The sequence below is a fragment of the Cuculus canorus genome, chromosome 26 (genome assembly GCF_017976375.1).
Source record: "Cuculus canorus isolate bCucCan1 chromosome 26, bCucCan1.pri, whole genome shotgun sequence".
NCBI lineage: Eukaryota > Metazoa > Chordata > Aves > Cuculiformes > Cuculidae > Cuculus > Cuculus canorus.
The window spans coordinates 3,716,210-3,728,311 of NC_071426.1; the positions used below are offsets into that span (position 1 = coordinate 3,716,210).

At 47.0% G+C, this 12,102-nt stretch overlaps 1 long non-coding RNA gene across 1 annotated transcript in view; it reads left to right on the forward strand.

The window, feature by feature from the left end:
• The first annotated feature begins 2,737 nt into the window (after positions 1-2,737).
• The window catches only part of LOC128849207 (uncharacterized), a 37,609-nt gene continuing 28,244 nt past the window's right edge, over positions 2,738-12,102 (forward strand). Inside the window, exons 1-2 of the long non-coding RNA XR_008447198.1 lie at positions 2,738-2,994; positions 6,504-6,682. This is a non-coding gene — a long non-coding RNA (uncharacterized LOC128849207). The remainder of the gene's footprint in view (positions 2,995-6,503; positions 6,683-12,102) is intronic.

Below are 12,102 nucleotides of genomic sequence, written 5' to 3' on the forward strand. Positions count from 1 at the left end.
CACGGATAGAAGCTTCAGAAGGGGTTTTCTCCTCTTTTTCAGCCCAAAGGTGAAGGCTGAGCTCACTGCCATTAGGTGGCAGCAGGACATGGACAAACAGCAAGAGCAAAATCACACTGATGGCCTTAAGAATGATGTAGGAGGTATTAAGGGCAGAACATGCACAGGGCTTATGATTACTGTGACAGAGAGATGACATACACATATCTCCTCTCTATTATATTCATAGAAGTGATAGTATTTCAATGTTACAAAGCTATGAATCATCTGAGTGTGTTCTGTTAAGTTTAAGCCTGTAATAAAACACAGACCAAAGCCATAAACTTTCTCTGTCAATTTAGTTACAGGAAAAACAACCCCAATATTCTTCTTTATCCTTTTTTTTTTAACAGATTTTGGCTTTTCTCCACGCCAGCAGAATGTCCAAGAGCAGTTTTCAGCTGAAAGAGAGGAGATTGAGATGAGAGTGATTCAAAGCACAGAGCTTCCAAACCCCCTTGCGTTCTAGCACTCCTCACAAAAGTGGGAGGCTAGGTGTGGCTGGCTAAAGATCCAGAGGTAATCAGAGGATCGTAGAATAATTTGGGTTGGAAGGGACCTTAAAGATCATCCAGTTCCAACCCCCATGCACCTCCCACTGGCTCAGGCTGCCCAAGGCCCATCCAACCTGGCCTTGAGCCCCTCCAGGGATGAGGCAGCCACAACTTCCCTGGGCAACCTGTGTGAGGGCCTCACCACCCTCATCGTGAAGAAATTCCTCTGTATGTATAGTCTAAATCTGTCCCTCTCCAGTTTACACCCATTCCCCCTCGCCCTAACACCACAAGCTTTTGTGAACAGTCCCTCCTCAGCTTTCCTGTAGCCTCTTCAGGTACTGGAAGCTGCTCTAAGGTCTCCTCGGAGCCTTCTCTTCTCCAGGCTGAACAACCCCAACTCTCTCAGCCTGTCCTCATACGGGAAGTGCTCCAGCCCTCCGATCATTTTTGTAGCTTCCTCTGGACTCGTTCCAACAGCTCCATCTCCTTTTTATGTCGAGGATTCCAAAACTGGACACAATCCTCCAGATGAGGTCTCTCAAGAGAGGAATAGAGGGGCAGAATCCCCTCCCTCCCTGCTGGCCACGCTGCTTTGGATGCAGTCCAGGACGTGGCTGGTTTCTGGGCTGCAAGATCACATTGTTGGCTCATGTTGAGCTTCTCCTCCACCAGCACCCCAAGTCCTTCTCCTCAGGGCTGCTCTCAATCCCATCATCCCCCATCCTGTATTGAAACTGTGGATTGCCCCCACCGAGACGTAGGACTTCGCACTTGGCCTTGTTGAACCTCATGAGGTTTGTACAGGACCACTTCTCCAGCCTATAACAACTTAGTAACAAGTGGATGGCTGTAATTAAGAAGGTATTCTTTTACTTGCAGATCTGAGTGCGTGGGGGATTGCTCCTCCAAACACACACAATAAGCGAGAAAACCACACGTCTTTTATATTAGAGATGTATACATATTCATTCCACCTCCCGAAAATGTTTTACATATTTATTCTTTTTTGCGACATCCATCCTGAACTTCCCTCCACGTCTCGCTCACCTGCACAGTCGGTCCTTTCAGTGGTTGTGGTGGGTATATAAATGACATAGAGCTGTTGGAACAAGTCCAGAAGAGACTATGGAGATGATCTGATGGCTGGAGCACACCCCATACGAGGACAGGGCGAGAGAATTGAGGTTGTTCAGCCTGGAGAAGGCTCTGAGGAGACCTTGGAGCAGCTTCCAGTATGCTGCTCCAGGAGAAAGCGGAGGAGGGGCTCTGGATCAGGGAGGGCAGCGATGGGACACGGGGGAATGGTTTTGAACTGCAAGAGGGGGGGGATTGAGATGAGATGTCAGGAAGGACTGTTTTCCTGTGGGGGTGGGGAGGCCCTGGCCCAGGTTGCCCAGAGCAGTGGGGGCTGCCCCATCCCTGGAGGGGTTCCAGGCCAGGTTGGATGGGGCGTGGAGCCCCTGAGCCAGTGGGAGGTGTCCCTGCCCATTGCAGGGGATGGAAATGGATGAGCTCTGAGGGCTCTTCCAACCAAATCCATCCCATGATTTTATCTCCAAAAGAGGAGTCTCTGCAGCCTCTCTGGCTGCTGATCAGTGTTGAGAGGATCTCCTCTCAGCCTTCTCCTCTTCGGGCTCAGTAGACTGACCTCACTCAGCCTCTCCATATCAAAGACAAACCTCCATCCCTTCATCCCTGCAGCTCCCACCCTCAACTCTCGCGAGATCTGAGCCGCTCCCCCGCTCTGAGCCGCTCTCCCACCCTCAACTCTCGCGAGATCTGAACAGCTCCCTCGCTCTGAGCCGCTCTCCCGCCCTCAACTCTCGCGAGATCTGAGCCACTCCCCCGCCTCTTGCCCGTCGCGCGCCCCGAACTCTCGCGTCATCTGAACTGAATGCAGCCGGAGTTGAATTGGCGCGCTCCGTGAACTCTCGCGAGATCTGAGCCGGTCGCCCGCTCTGAGCCGGTGCGTGCCCCGAACTCTCGCGAGATCTGCGATGAAGTCACCCTGAGCTGAATTGGCGCCTTCCGTGAACTCTCGCGAGATCTGAGCATTTCCCCGAGTTAGGTTGCCGCCGCGAGCCCCGAACTCTCGCGAGAGCTGAGCTGAAGTCAGCCTGAGGTGAATTGGCGCGCCCCGAACTCTCGCGAGATCTGAGCTGCCGCGCGCGCCGCGCTCTCGTCTCCGCGCTCCTGCTCGCCAGAGCGCGAAGCTCTTCTCTTGGTTTCTGCGCTCGTGAGGCCGCACCTCGAATCCTGGGCTCAATTTAGGCCCCTCACTCCAAGGAGGACATTGAGGGGCTAAAGCGTGTCTGGAGAAGGGAGCGGAGCCGGGGAAGGTGCTGGAGAACAGGGGTTATGAGGAGCGGCTGAGGGACCTGGGGGTGCTCAGGAGAAAAGGAGGCTGAGGGGAGACCTCATCGCTGTCTACAACTGACTGAGAGGAGGGTGTGGCGAGGTGGGTGCTGGTCTTCTCCCAGGTAACCAGTGATAGAATGAGAGGAAATGGCCTCGAATTGCACCAGGGGAGATTTACCCTGGAAAGCTGGAAAAATTTCCTCACAGCAATGGTTCTCGGGCACTGGAGCGGCTGCCCAGGGCAGTGGTGGAGCCTCGATCCCTGGAGGTGTTGAGAAGACAGGCAGATAAGGTGCTTAGGGATGGTTTATTAGTGGGCAGGTATGGCTGGACTCGATGATCTCAAAAATCTTTTTCAGACAACCGGTTCTGTGGTCCTAGAGCAGCTCAGTGGCACAGCCAGCAATACGGAGAGGCTGTCCTCCATAAATAGTGTTGTTCCAAGAGGCAGAAACCAGTCCCATGGGAGGAGTGGAGCCGAGACGCCGGACGTACTGTGTGTGTGTTGCATAACACCTCGGAAAGGGCTGTTACTGTCCACGCATGACAAGGTAACCAGTGGCGTTGCCAGACGTGGTTTAAGTGGTCTCTACCTATAGGTGAACCTTATCCCCTATACAAGTGATTACTTGCCGGGTTAGGAATGTAATCCCAAAAGGTCTTGTTCTCTGGGCTGAAAACTGAGCCTGGCCTGGGATTTACAGCCCAGGCATTGTATTGCCACGGTAGGACTGTGCTGGCAGGTGAGGTTATTATGCTGAATGTTAATGATGACTGCATCTGAGTAAGAGTCTGTCCGTCATGTCTCACGGTCGATGCCTCTTGCATAGCTGTGGAAATGACACCTGCTTTTCAGCTGCTGCTTCTGATTGAAATCTAAGTGGAGAGGGGTGCAGAAAGAAAAGCCAGGGGACCAACAGCTGATGAGCAAAGTTGTGTGGAGAATCGTAGAATCATAGAATCGTTTGGTTGGAAAAGGACTTTGAGATCATGGAGCCCAACTGTACCTGTCAGCTACTAAACCAGATCCTTACCACTTTGTCTGCCTGTCTTTTAAATAATTCCAGGGATGGTGATTCCACCGCATCCATGGGCAGAAGAGGGAGGGTGGAACATAGCTGTTCATCTTCTCAGACAGAGGGTGCTGGGCTTAGTAAGAAAGAGTCTCTGCCATGTGGAACTTGCACTTGGAGTGCACAAAGGCAATGTGCTTTGCCCCAGACATCACCAACCCTCTCCTTTTGCATAACCAGGTGAGGAGATGGGGGTTCCTGGCTCCTGCGTTGCTTCCTAGGATTTTGGCTGCTGATTAAAACCTTTCAGTAGTTTTTGTCTCTTGAAGCCTTTAAACACACTTGCAAGAACAAAAGCAGATGAACAGCAGGTTTCAAAGGCCTGCAATACTTCATTTAATGCAGCTTTTGTGTAACTGCCTCAGGCTTCAAAAATTGGAATAAAGCAAGGGGTTCTTGCGGTATGTGCAGGAAAAGAACCACAACTTGGATATTATAAATTCATGTGTTTATGACTATGGCACAGTGGTTGTAGAGGAGCATCCTGCCAAAACTGAGGCTCTGCATTGTCTGAGGCAAACACAACTGTGTGGAGCATTAATACAAAAGATAGATAAAGGATGTGTGTTATTGCCTGTGACACTCAGTTTTAAAGCTGGAGATCAGAGGCCCAGGGAGATGAAGTGAGTCATCCCAAGTTGTGCAGGAATCTTGTAGCAGAAGCAGGAGATGAATCAAATCTGCTGATCACAGTTCCATGCTGGACTGCAGAGTGTGGGTACAATGGCTGCTTCAACATTTGGGTCCAAATGCTCAGCCTAACTCTGGCTCCTTAGCCTGGCCTGGCGCCGCGCTGTGTCACAAGGTCAAAGGTGCTTTGGCGTTAATGGGACAACAACTGCTCGCTGAGCAATTTCCAGTTTTGACACCTTGTTTTGACAAACTGGCCATAAAGAAACAGAATTTGGAGCTGTTCCATGGCCCTGCTGTGCCATCTTGGATCTCATCCTCCAAAAGCTTTTAAGCCATAACAACACTCTTTTAGTGTTGAAATCCTGTGTAAATACTGAATTATCTGCCTGATCTCAGCACAAGTCGATTCCAGTGTTTGAAAGCAGCTTATGCTGTCAATGTTGTGCTGTCATCACCAGCCTCTAGCAGGGCATGGCCTCTCGGGGTCAGGAGTGCTGTCCCTGGAAGACTGCCTTGCTATCTTCCTTGTCACCTTATTGCTCAGGCATAGATCTGGAGCAGGGTTTGAGCTCGGAGACACCTGGATCAACACACAAATTTAAGGTCCAGCCCTATTAATTTGCAAATAATGGGATATGCTGTGCCCTAGCCACTGCAGGGCAACCATGGCTTCCAGTGGGCTAACTTAGTTTCGCATAGAATCATGGAATGGTTTGGGTTGGAAGGGACCTCAAAGGCCATCCAGTTCCAACCCTCTGCCATGGGAGGGACACCTTCTGCTAGACCAGGCTACTGAAGGTGCCATCAAACCTGGCCTTGAACAATTCCAGGGATGAGGCATTCACAACTTCCCTGGGCAACCTGTTCCAGTTTCTCACCACTCTCAGGTTTCACCCTCAGATTAGCAGGAATGATATTGCAGAAGTGCTTTTGGTGAAGGTAGTAGGCAGAGATGACAGAGCATCAATGTGTTCTAAGAGACACCCTACTGAGGCTGCATACTGGGACTGTAAAAGCATCTGAGCAGGAAACTGTCCTTTTAGACTACAAGCATAGAGTTTATTCTCACCTGCCTCTTGCCAGTGTGCTGCTATAACACTTGTGGCTTGGTAAAATGGTTCTTGTACTCAGGGTTCAGTCTTCGAGAACTGACAGCCCACCTCCATCAAGGTTCTTGAGACAAAACAACAGGTTTGACTTAAGATTGATTCTTAACATTTGCAAGACATGACTTACTGCTCCGCTGTTCCCCAAAGCACCTAGAACCCATACTGCAGGAAGCATCCTTGCTGACGAACCCAAAGCAGGCTTATCTTCCCGTTTGAAAATGTGAATACAGTGCTGCTAGCAGGTTCTGCAGTCCTTGGGATATCATAAGGACATTTCTTTGCCATCACTAGATTGCACTGGCATAGATTGAGATCTGTGCATTTGACTAACTGCTTTGATATGGAAGATTTTGTGTTGTAACAAGCCTTGGCCAAAGGCATGCACTCAGATCTGTTTAATCTGTGTAAATCTTTCTATTGTATTTTAGGAGAGCTCTGGAGTCACAGCAGTTTTTGATCCCAGTTTTACTGTTGTGACTTACTGTTTTCACAATGCTCCTTGCTGAGTTTGCGTCTGAGGTTACATGGTACAAATCACCCTTGGCATGGAAAGAGTTAGAATAAGCTTGATAGACTGGTAGATGAGATCAGATTCTGGCTTATAAGATCTCCTTCCTCTCTCCAGCTCTGGCTTTACTGCTGCGTTGGGAACTTCAGCTAGAACAAATCAACTCAAAGTAATTCTAAACAGTTTGGTTTTGCAGTTAGACAGTGCAGGCAGAGAAAGAGAGACACACCCCTATGAATAATCATGTATTTTTTCCCTGCTAAAATCATCGCTTTCCTTCCTCCAGATTTCACTCATCTCTACATAAGCACCCAGAACATCACCTGCTTTAGTGGACAGCAGTGACTCACCCAGGCAAGGCAGTACGCGTTCCCGCAGCTTGGCAGCCCCATGGGTCAGGAGATGAAGGAGGGATTGATTCAGAGGGAACATTGTGCCTTCCTGAGGACTGGATCCAGATGGAAGGTGAGCTATTATTAGCATCAGTATAGGTGCTTCTAGAAACATACCAGGCTGTAGCTACAACATCAGGAGAAGAAGCAATGTACCACAGCAGAGGTGCCTCTCGTAGCTTTTGTAGGAGGTGCTTCTCACTTCATCCCGCAGTGCAGCTACATATCTGGCTTTGGATCAGCAATTGTGCATTGCTTTACCTGCACTGGTTTTAAAGTGCCTGTAGGACCACTTCAGCTTTTATATGTTGGAATGGAAAGAATTTATTTTGGCATTTACATTATTGTACAAACAATTTAGCCAGCACCTTCTTGCCTCAATAGAAAGAATAAGGAAGACAGCCCCAGAGGTGCTACTTGGAGCTCAAAATAGAGCTCTGGTGCTGCTTTGTGACTCTGCGTGTTCAGCCATCGCTTAAAGCCTTTTCCCCCACAGACCAGGCGAGGGAAAGGCCTCTCTCCTGGGACGAACTGCAGCGTTCCTGAGAGTGCCTTTTCCCCTGCACTGAGTAGCGAGAGTCACTACTCAGATCTAACTCGGCTGGGGATGCCTGCACTGAAGAGGCTTGAAGTTGGTGCCGTGCTCATGTCTATTTCTGGTTTTGGGGCTGGCTTTGTGCCTCAGTTTACCTTCTCTAAAATAGAAATACCATTCTGACTGTCTTTGTAAGCAGCTTGGAGTTCTGATGAAAGCTGTCGCACAGAAACCGCATTATTAAACTATTCTAAATATGCTTAGGTTTATTCTTAACACAGAGCAATAAATCAGATTGTCTGAAGCAAAAAAACCCTCAGGCCCTAAGTTTTTCCGCTCAGATCCATTTTTCTCTTTCTTCTGACAGTCCAGTGTTGATTTCCACAGCAAAAACTGTCCTTCATGACCAGACTGCTCTGGCTTTCACCAACATTAAAAAACCACTAAGCAGAGCAGCTCCCTTAACCCTGAAGAGGGTCAAGCAATCCCTTGGAGCAGCTGGGACCAAACCCCAGAGCTGTAGTGAGAGGATCCTAAGTAGAACAGGGGCCTGATGGTCTTTGAAGCACCCATCTTTGTGGTTTATTTTATTAAACTGTGTGTGGATAGTGCTGAGTTTTAATGGGCAGCGCCTTATAATGAACAACAGGCAACTTGTCAGCACAGCTCTGAAAAATCCTCCTCCAGCCCCACTTCGTGGAACTGAACAGATGAAAACTGGAAACATCAGAGGGAAAAAAAAATAGAAAACAGGTTTTGCCCTTTTTTTTGCTCTTGTGGGGCTATTCTGGTGTTAACAGAGATTCATTCTCTGATACTGCAGACTTTGCCTTCCCAGCACAGTGAGTGTGGCTGCTGTGTTTTTTTCTGATCCAGCTCTAAAGCAATTTTTCCTGGTATAATAGTTTATTTCTAGAGTGAGCAACAGCCACCAGAGGGCGAGAGTTCCCCATCCTGGGCTGGAGAAATCTCTTCCCTGCAGCCGTCTGGTATTAAAACCAAGCTGATCCAAACTGATTTAAATCAATGAAAGTATTTCCATCCACTTCAGTGGTCTTTGGACTGGGTCCTAGAGTTCTTTTAGTATTAAAAAAACCCAACAAACCCAGCAAAATATTTTCTATAAACTTAGAAACAAGGTTTTATACACTGCAAAAAGCCCCTGGCATTTATACACTTTACTTTTCGCTGTAACTTGTCACTTGGATGTTAAAAGGTCCTTTTTATTTATAATACATTTATTTTTTTAAATACCCATGTTATGACCAAGTTACAGCAACAGATGGGGTATAATCCAAACCGCTGCAATTAAATCTCCTTTGAAAATTTATGTCTATGTGGTGCTTTGATGGGGCTGGCAGCGCTCGTTAATGCTCACATTCAGAGGGAAGTGCCCTGAGGACAGATTTAGGCCATAATTTAGCAGACCATGTTGGTATGTGCTTGGCTACAGGCATAGTACCAGCTCATTGACCGCAGTGGGAATTGCTGAAGCCTGAGGTTTGAAATCCTCCTTTGCTTCCTAGAGGAAAATCCACCATCCTAATTCCAGACCCCAGCCCAGCTGCTGTTCTGAGCTCCCATAACCAGTCACAGACATGCAGAAGGGAGCAATGGGCATAACCCCAGCCACACGATTTGCAGCGGTAGAGGAACACGAGGAGAACTGGATTAAATTTTCTCTCTTCTGCTTGAGTGCATCTGAACATATGTTTTCCAGAAGTGTGAATATAAGGAGCTCCTGGGCTCAAAACACTAAGCCTCTTGCTGACCCATTGCATGATTCAAACCCGTATTTTCTAATTTGATAGCTAAAGAAATGGACATTAAAAACCTTTAATAGGGCTTAGACAGCACCTCAAAAGCTGCTTAGCTCCTCAGAAAGCCCCAGGGAAGGACAGCAGGAATTGTGTATTGCCTTCAGCAGGGGAAGAGCTTTGGCCGATGCAAAATACTTAAACAAAACTCTCCCCAATAATGTTTATAAAGCCCTTTCACGTTCGATGATGAAAGATGCTATTGAAGTGCACAGTGTTTGCTGGAAGTTTTCCCTCCCACCTTCTGCACTGTTTCTAGGCAAATATCGTGCCCTTTTGAATAATACGGTGTGGAGCGAAAAGATAAATTCCTATAATTATGCCTTCCCTCAGCGTGGCTGTGCTGAACAGACAAACTGCCTCCTTCAGCATTAATGCTTACAGAAAAAATTGGACCTGAAGCGTATGTGGGAAGATTAGGCTGGCTTGAAAACATCTTTCCTCACACCCTGGTTCTTGAGGATGCTACAGCAGGATGTAAAAACAGATTTAAAAAGCCCTGGGGATCACCAAGACCTTATTTCCACAGGGAAACTCATCATCTCCAAGTTGTAGCGAAGGTGAGGAGTAGTCTGGGGTGGAGGAGTAGTTGCTACAAGTTTATGAGCATTATGAAGAATGTGCTCAAAGTTTCATACAAAGATTTGCATCAAAGCAATGAGGTTCTCCTGAGGGCTCAGATGACCTCCTTGCTGCCTGATCCCCCTGGCCAGCATTTGTATGGTGGTCTCCAGAGTGAAAGGGCTGGAAACACATTGGTTACTGTGGCCACCCTCTATTTTGTGTTGAGATTATTTCAGTCTTCAGGGCTGGCAAAACTTACACTAGCACTAAAACCACTTCATGTGAGCAGCAAAAGAGCGTAGGCGTTCAGGAACATCTGAGAAGATAATATTAGCACGTCTCCCAGTTTGGAAGTGCAGTTTTCTACTCAATATCAGGGGAGAGTGGAAACTCCTATTTTAAGACAAACCTCTTGGCATCAGGCCTGCCCTATGAGTTGGATTTAGAAATAAGGCAAACTGCAGATGCCATGATCATAGATCCGTGTTTGCTCTGGGCCAGAAATTATTCACCCACCAGCTTTGTGTTGCATAGTATTGCCAGTGACAAGCACTTACACTCAGAGGGTGCAAGGATGACTTCAGCTGACATCCAAGGGGAAGAGAAAATAATCTACAGCCCCAAGAGAGGAAGTCAAATGCTTCCTCTCTGGCTTGAACGTTAGAGCTAATGAGCTAGTGTGATACAGACCAAGAACCTTTCACTGGGGAATGGTCAGTAGAGACAGTAAGGATGGACATGGCGGTTTGAAAACAGGAGAACCTGCAGGGAAAATGCCCTTCTCGTGCTGCCTTCCTTCTCTTCAAAGAGGTTTTAATTCATTAGGTACAAGTACTGAGTTGTCAGACCTATTTCTGATTGCTGCACTTCTCTTGTAACAGTCTGCGGTTTAAGAATAAAGAGAAAAATAAAATGCTGCTTCTCGTTAGAAGAGAAAGTCTGAAATAATGAAATAGCTGCCAGAAAAATGATCTCTGCCTTTGTGTGCTTAGAAAGAAGACAAGCATTTGCAGTTTTGTAGCTGTCAGAGACACTTAGATTCCTGAATATTAAGTCTTTTTTTAAACTGTAATTCTTTGGTTAATTCCCTGACTGGTTCCATGATCAGGCCTCGGAGATTGAGGCTCAACTATCACAACCTTTAGACACTCATTTAATCTCATTACAAGTCTTCCAGAGATAGTGAATTTGTCACGTTCATAGAATCATAGAATGATTTGGGTCTTAAGGGACCTCAAAGCCCATCCAGTTCTACCCTGTGCCGTGGCTGGGACACCTCTCACTGGACCAGGCTGCTCAAGGTCCATCCAGCCTGGCCTTGAACCCCTCCAGGGATGGGGCAGCCACCACTGCTCTGGGCAACCTGTTCCAGGGCCTCCTCACCCTCACAGCAACACATTTCTTCCTGGTATCTCATCTACAACTCTTCTCTTTCAGCTTAAAACTGTTGCATGTCATCCTTTCCCTGGACTCCTTGATAAAAGAGTCCCTCCCAACTGTTACCAATGCTGCTTGGTAATCTATCTTGATGGTGTTTTGCACTCACCAATTGAAAAAATACATCCGATTTCTAATTTTTCTTCCAGACACTGACTTCTTTAGATGAGGCATCAAGAAAGAATTACTCTCAGTTTCTTCTAAGAGACCTTCGTGGTCCCAAAGGGAATGGAAATCCCATTGCTGTATCATCCTGCTTATACTGAGCTGTTCTCAAGCTGCAAGGCTGGAAGCTGCCAGATAATATTACCAATACAGATCTGAAGGAGGCAGATTCCTTTTCCTTTTGTTATCTTAAAAAATGACTTCTGATTTCTTTTTAAATGTTAATTTTTTTCCATGCCTTGATTCCTTTGTCTTTGAATAATTCCAGCCTTGCCATTTACTGAGAAGTTCTCTCTTCTAAATTTAGATTGGAGTGTTATTCACTTTCATTAGAAGTGCTAATATCCCTTAGGTTAGGAATAATTAGATGTTAATTTTCAAAATTTGAAAGGAAATTATACCTCTAATTCATCATTTAGAGTAAAATAGCTGGTTTAAAAGGCATTCATAGCTACATTAAACAAAGGTCTAGCCATTTTTTTCCTAAACAAAAATTAACCTTAATACAAATGAAGATGATACGATTCTAGTTAGATTAATGACACCAATTAGGTGTACACATTTCTAAAGCTCCCTGGGTTCACAGAATCATAGAATGGTTTGAATTGGAAGGGACCTTAAAGCCCCCTCCAGTTCCAGCTCCTTGCCACTGGCAGGGACACTTTGCACTGGATCAGGGGCTCCGAGCCCCATCCAACCTGGCCTTCAACATCTCTAGGGATGGGGCAGCCAAAGCTTCTTTGGGCAACCTGGGTCAGGGCCTCCCTACACTCATTGTGAAGAATTTATTCCTAATATCTAATCTAAATCTTCCTCCCTCCCATTTAAAGCCGTTCATGGGAGAAGATCAGCAACTGCACAGCACCAGAACTCCTCTGGTTGTGCCTTTCTTTACCGGATCTTCCGTCTCCAGTGTTAATCCGTTCACAGCAGCCAAACCTGCAACCACACAGACAAGTTGCTCACAACCTGCTC